Source organism: Copadichromis virginalis, linkage group LG10 (genome assembly GCF_057382275.1).
Source record: "Copadichromis virginalis isolate Kocher_CV1m ecotype Utaka linkage group LG10, C_Virginalis_male_GT1.1, whole genome shotgun sequence".
Lineage (NCBI taxonomy): Eukaryota > Metazoa > Chordata > Actinopteri > Cichliformes > Cichlidae > Copadichromis > Copadichromis virginalis.
The window spans coordinates 34906170-34912632 of NC_140627.1; positions in this window are offsets into that span (position 1 = coordinate 34906170).

The window sequence follows — 6463 nt, forward strand, 5'->3', positions numbered from 1 at the left end:
GATGGGGACTGGACCAGCAGCTGCTGGGAGATGTTGACTGGCTACAGATGGATGGGGGTCTCTGTGGGGCCATTCAGAGACCCCGTCCTCACTCGCTACTAGGCTCGGGGTCAAAGTTCAGTCCGGTGTTCTGGGAATCGATCCTACCTCACAAACCATCCTACCCGTTGTTTCCATGCATGTGCACAACACAAAGCACAAATTTACTTCATTTTTCTTTAACCTGTTGTGACTATCGGGGCGACCGTGGCTCAGGGGGTTGGGAAGCACATCTGTAACCAGAAGGTTGCTGGTTCGATCCCCGGGCTCTCCATCGTCGCCTCTGTCAGTTTGCCCCAGGGCAGCTGTGGCTACAACTGTAGCTGCCTCCACCAGTGAGTGAATGAATAGTGTACAGCGCTTTGGCTGCCTTGAAAAGCGCTGTACAAATGCAATCCATTAATATTTGTTATGGTTAAGCATAGGTAGAGTTGGATGTCTCGAGACCACTTTTCTTGGTCTCGGTCTTGCTTTGTCACATCGACATAGTGTTCGGGCGATTTGGAGTCAACCATCGGCGGAGCGGGGAGGTGGATTACTGGGCTTAAGCCCAGGTCATTTTTTCAGAAGCCCGGAGTCTTTTGGAGTGTAGTGCAGCGATGCAGAGGAGAGCTGAAGTTTGACCAGGTACCAAAGCAAATCATTGGTACTGTACAAATAATGTAAATATGACGGTGCATCACAAAAGATATCAAACTGATCACTTGACCCATGTTACGTTACTCACTCTTCAAGTGAATCAACAAAAGGTGAAATGAAAAGCCGAACAACAACAACGCTGTTTCTTTAGAGAGTCTCAGCTCACATGTGTGTTTATTTCATATTTTCAGTTCTTACCCTCCACGGCTGAACAAACTCTCTAAACCGGTTTCAGTTATGCACTGATGAACACAACAAAGGACATAAGGAGCTTCTTTCAAACAAAAAACTCAGGTAGATGTTATTGTATATATTATGCTTTGGATGTTGTTCAGTATATTTCTATGCAAAACAAGAGGAACTTCAATACACAGCAGGATATTCACAGTTTAAACCAGATATTTATGCTTTAGGGAGAAAACATAAAAACTTTTTTTTTTACTGTTAAACATCAATTTTGAGTAAACTTGTTTTGTTGTAGATAAATAAATTTGTCTGTGAAGGTTCTCAGTCATCCAGGTCATCGTAGTCAAAGGAGCTTGCAAAGAAAAGCGTCTGGACTTCTTTAAGTTGCTTGAAGACGTTTCACCTCTCATCCGAGAAGCTTCTTCAGTTCTAAGGTCAAATGGTGGAGAGTCCCAGATATAAACCTAGTGGGAGTTTCCCCCCACAGAGGGACAAAAGGACCCCCTGATGATCCTCTAATTGCCTGAGCCAAGGTGTGAAACTGGGTGTGGGTCCCAATCAGCCAGAGTTTCGGGTGAGTTCATTGTGAAACCTGGCCCCACCTTATCATGTGAATTCCTGAGGTCAGATGGCCCAGGATGTGAGTGGGCGTTAAGGCGTCTGGGAAGGATCTCAAAACTGGATTATAGATGGCAGAGAGTTGGTGTCGTAAACCCCCGCCTCTGTTCAAAGATGGTCGCTCACAGTGGACATAGATGCTTCTTTCACTCCTCTTTCAAACCATCTGTCCTCTCTGTCCAAAAATGCTCAAAAGAGTGACCTTTGACCTTTAGATGCAGATGGACTGCTGAGTCTTGTCCTGTGGAGGTGGCTCTTCTGTGTTGTGCCATGCGCTTGTGAAGTGGCTGTTTGGTCTCTCCAATGTAGAGGTCTGAGCATTCCTCGCTGCACTGTACAGCATACACCACATTGTTAAGTTTGTGTTTTGGAGTTTTGTCTTTCGGGTGAACCAGTTTGTGTCTGAGCGTGTTGCTGGGTCTGAAATGCACTGGGATGTCATGCTTGGAGAAAACTCTACTGAGTTTCTCTGATACACCGGCTACATAGGGGATGACAATGTTGTTGCGTCTGTCCTTCTTTTCCTCCCTCGCTGGTGTCTGGTCTTCTTTTCTGTGCCTCTTTGCTGACTTTAAGAACGCCCATTTAGGATAGCTGCACGTTTTGAGTGCTTCCTTTACATGTGTGTGTTCCTTCTTTTCCCCTTCAGGCTTAGAGGGAACATGCTCTGCCCGGTGGTGTAGGGTCCTGATTACTCCAAGTTTGTGTTCCAGAGGGTGATGGGAGTCAAAGAGGAGGTACTGGTCCGTGTGTGTGGGCTTCCGGTAAACTTCGATGTTGAGGTTGCCGTTCTCTTCAATGTGCACGGCGCAGTCCAGGAAAGGCAAACAGTCGTCCTTTGTGTCTTCCCTGGTGAACTTCATGTTTTTATCCACAGCGTTGATGTGCGCAGTGAAGGATTCCACTTCTTGTGTCTTGAATTTGACCCAGGTGTCGTCCACATATCTGTACCAGTGGCTGGGTACTCTTCCTTTGAAAGAGCCAAGAGCCTTCCTTTCCACTTCCTCCATGTAAAGGTTGGCTACAATAGGTGACACGGGGGAGCCCATGGCACAGCCATGTTTTTGTCTGTAAAAGCCTTCGTTGTATTTGAATATGTAGTGGTGAGGCAGAGGTCTAACAGTGTGCAGATCTGATCGGGGTTGAAGTTGGTCCTGTCCTCCAAGGAGCTGTCTTCTTGTAGTCGTTTTCTGACAGTCTCCACGGCCTCCGTGGTGGGTATGCAGGTGAAGAGAGAGACTACATCAAAGGACACCATGGTTTCATCTGGATCCATAATGACATCTCTCACCTTCTCAACAAAATCCAAAGTGTTCTGGACGTGGTGTTCAGAGCTGCCCACCAGCAGGATCGAAGCCAGAAACTTGGAGATGTTATAGGTGACCGAGTTGATCGTGCAGACAATCGGTCTTAAAGGTGCTCCCTGTTTATGCATTTTCGGTAAACCATACAGACTCAGAATTTCAGGACGTTTCACGGATCACCGACACATCAGATTCACCAGGGAGGATATGAAAAGTGGCAGGTTAGCCTTCTTAGACTGTGAGATTTCCATCAGTAATGAGGGACATCTAAAAGCTGACGTGTACCGTAAACCTACACATACAGATCAGTATCTAAGGTTTGACTCTCATCATCCACCGGAGCACAAACTGGGTGTCATCAGGACGCTACAACACAGAGCGAACACCATCCCCACTGACACAGCAGCCAGGGAGGCAGAAGAACATCAAGAAGGCCCTGAGTAAATGTGGTTATCCCAGCTGGACTTTTGTCAAAGCTGGGAAGGCTCCTAAAGAAAGCTCCAGCCGACCCAGGAGAGAAGGACAACCGCTGCCCAAGCAAAAACCTGCAGTGATCCCGTACGTGTCAGGAGTATCGGAGCAGCTGAGACACATTTTTTCTAAACACCGGGTCTCTGTTGCTTTTAAACCCCAAAACAGGCTGCGCCACAAACTGGTCCACCCCAAGGATCGGGTCCCCCGACACAAACAGAGTAACATAGTTTACGCTGTTAAGTGCAGGAGGAGTGCCAGGATTTATACATCGGGGAAACCAAACAACCTCTGGCTACAACACAGAAGAGCCACCTCGTCAGGCCAGGACTCTGCAGTCTATCTACACCTACAGGCCAGTGGACACTCTTTCAATGATGAGGATGTAACATCCTGGACAGGGAGGAACGCTGGTTTGAGGGCGGAGTCAAGGAGGCCATTTACGTGAAAAGGGAAAGACCATCTCTGAATGGAGGAGGGGCCTAAGGGTACATCTGTCACCATCTTACAGTTCTGTGATTGCAGCCATTCCCCAACTCTCTGTGAATGGGACTCATGGTTATTGATCTGTGGTTTTTGATCAGTGGTCATGAGAATTTGCATAATTAAGATTAAGGAACTGCCCTCCCAGCCCATTGTTGCTTCAGTGGTGCTGGTTTCAGTCATTATGCAGATGTACTGTTTATAAGATTGAAACCTGCAGTCAGCTGAGACTGAAGACGTCACCTGATGATGACGAAACGTTTCTCCCACAAAACGCTACCTCCAGATGAACAGAAGCAACTTTTGGAGATTTTGGTCATATCGCACAGCCCTACTCCAGACGATTCCATTCTGAGCTGAAGAAGCTTCTGATTGGTTCGTAGAGTCCATGTGAGTAAACTGGTGGCACAGCTGTGGATGCATATAAGGCAAAACACAGAGGCTGTTTCTGTGACATGGGAACATCAAGAGATGTCAACCAAAACAGCAGGAACAGAACTGTGGAGCTCCATAAGTGTGGCTCAGTTTGAATACAATTTGGTGCCATTTACAATTAAGAAATACAGACAGTTTCTCTCTTTACTCTTAAAGTTAACAAATATGTTTTTATATTTATCTAAAAAATAAACATTTAGTCTGATTTGATGTTACAATTAAAAAAGTGTTTTTATCTGAAGAGTAAATATCTGGTTTCAACTGTAGATTTGATGATTGTCAGAACAGAGATGAACAAGAGCAGGTGAGACACACCTGTTAGTCACATGGTTGTTTGCCAAAACTCATCAGAACATGTATCCAGTACCGAGTGTAACTTTTTAGATGCCACTTGTTACTTTACATACTTTGTTACATTCTACATTTATTAAGTTATGCAGCTTGTTTGCACAACAAGGCTAAATAATTATATAAACGTTTCTGAATCTAAATATTGTACTTTGGTATTATTAAAAAACAAGTGTAGTGCAGGTCTATGATGATTTTTAGTGCTGCTATCATCTAGTTCTGATTCTGGTTCTGTCTTGGTTAAGTCCTCAGTAGTCCTGATTTTGAACTGTTGTAGTCCGGTTTTAATTCTGGATCAGTTCTGGGTCTGGTTGAATCGGGGATTAGTCCTCGTGTCTTGATACAGCCAGACTTTGTTCTGCCTCGCTGCTTAATTAAAAAACTAGTTTAAGGTGTCCTGCACATGTGATATATATTTTTCCCTATATGAAGTCATTCTTTTTTGAACAAAACTCAAAACAGAGCCAATTAATCTTTCAGTCATTTCTACCCTCACTTAATTTCCTTTCGCTGCTCAGCTCTCACACAGGGGCTCAGCTATGCTCCAATCCCTCCATATTGTGGCCAATCACATACAAGGATAATGTCATTATGTGAAAAACAGAGAAGGTGAGAGACAGAGAAGAGTGAGGTGCCCCACGGCATTGGTGGCTGCCCACTGCTTCACTGGGTGAATGGGTTTAATGCAGAGGAACTATTTCCCTATGGGGACTAACACACACACACACAGACGACAGCTTACAGTCCTGCGTGAAGATGAAAGTGACTTCGTACAGCCCCGATTTGCAGACGCTGTGCGCAGAGGTTCGGGAGCAGAAGTCCCGTTGTAAACATATCATGGCAGACCCGACGATGTTTGCATGAAACTTTACAGCTTCTCTTTATTGACCACTTTACACACACGGTTGCTGTGCGCACACAGCCGGCTGTAGCTTTGCAGCTCACAGCCCGACACACACCAACAACAGCATATATGGCACAGACGTTAAAGTGGCGAGGCGTGATTGCAGGTGCTGCTCTGGTGCATCCGCCTCCCCTGCAGCGGCGCTGCAGACCACGCCCCGCCTCACACATTGACCAGGTAAATACATATTTAGGCAGAATTTTGCAAATATCTCTTTTTCATTTTTTAGCAGCATAGTGCTTTTTTTCAGTTATTTTTAAAAGTCAGGCTCCAAAAGCCCAAAGGAGATATAACAGTTTTTGTTTGCTGGATCATTTTAGTTCAGCTTTCTTTTTGTTATATTTCTTTAAGAGTTCAAAATGTGTTAATTACATAAATAAAATGTAATTTTCTCTGTAGCACTTCATAGATTTCATAAGCAACACACTTTAGACTTCCATCAAGTTTTAATAACACTACAGTTTTTCCTTAGGCTGGTCACACTTCCTGTATGTCTAAAGTTTCAAAATAAAATGTCTCAGAGCTGTTAAACGTGGGAACATTTACTCTGTGTCCATTTGTGCAACATCTCTAAAGTTAGAAATATCCTGTCTCAGAGTGATGCTGAAAAACTAGTTCATGCATTTATTACTTCCAGGCTGGACGACTGTAATTCATTATTATCAGGAAGTCCTAAAAACTCCCTGAAAAGCCTTCAGCTGATCCAAAATGCTGCAGCAAGAGTCCTGACAGGGACTAGAAAGAGAGCAGATTTCTCCTGTTTTGGCTTCCTGTTAAATCCAGAATTCAAAATCCTGCTCCTCACATACAAGGTCTTAAATAATCAGGCCCCATCTTATCTTAATGACCTTGTAGTACCATATCACCCTATTAGAGCACTTGGCTCTCGCTCTGCAGGCCTACTTGTTGTTCCTAGAGTATTTAAAAGTAGAATGGGAGGCAGAGCCTTCAGTTTTCAGGCCCCTCTTCTGTGGAACCAGCTTCCAGTTTGGATTCAGGAGACAGACACTATCTCTACTTTCAAGATTAGGCTTCA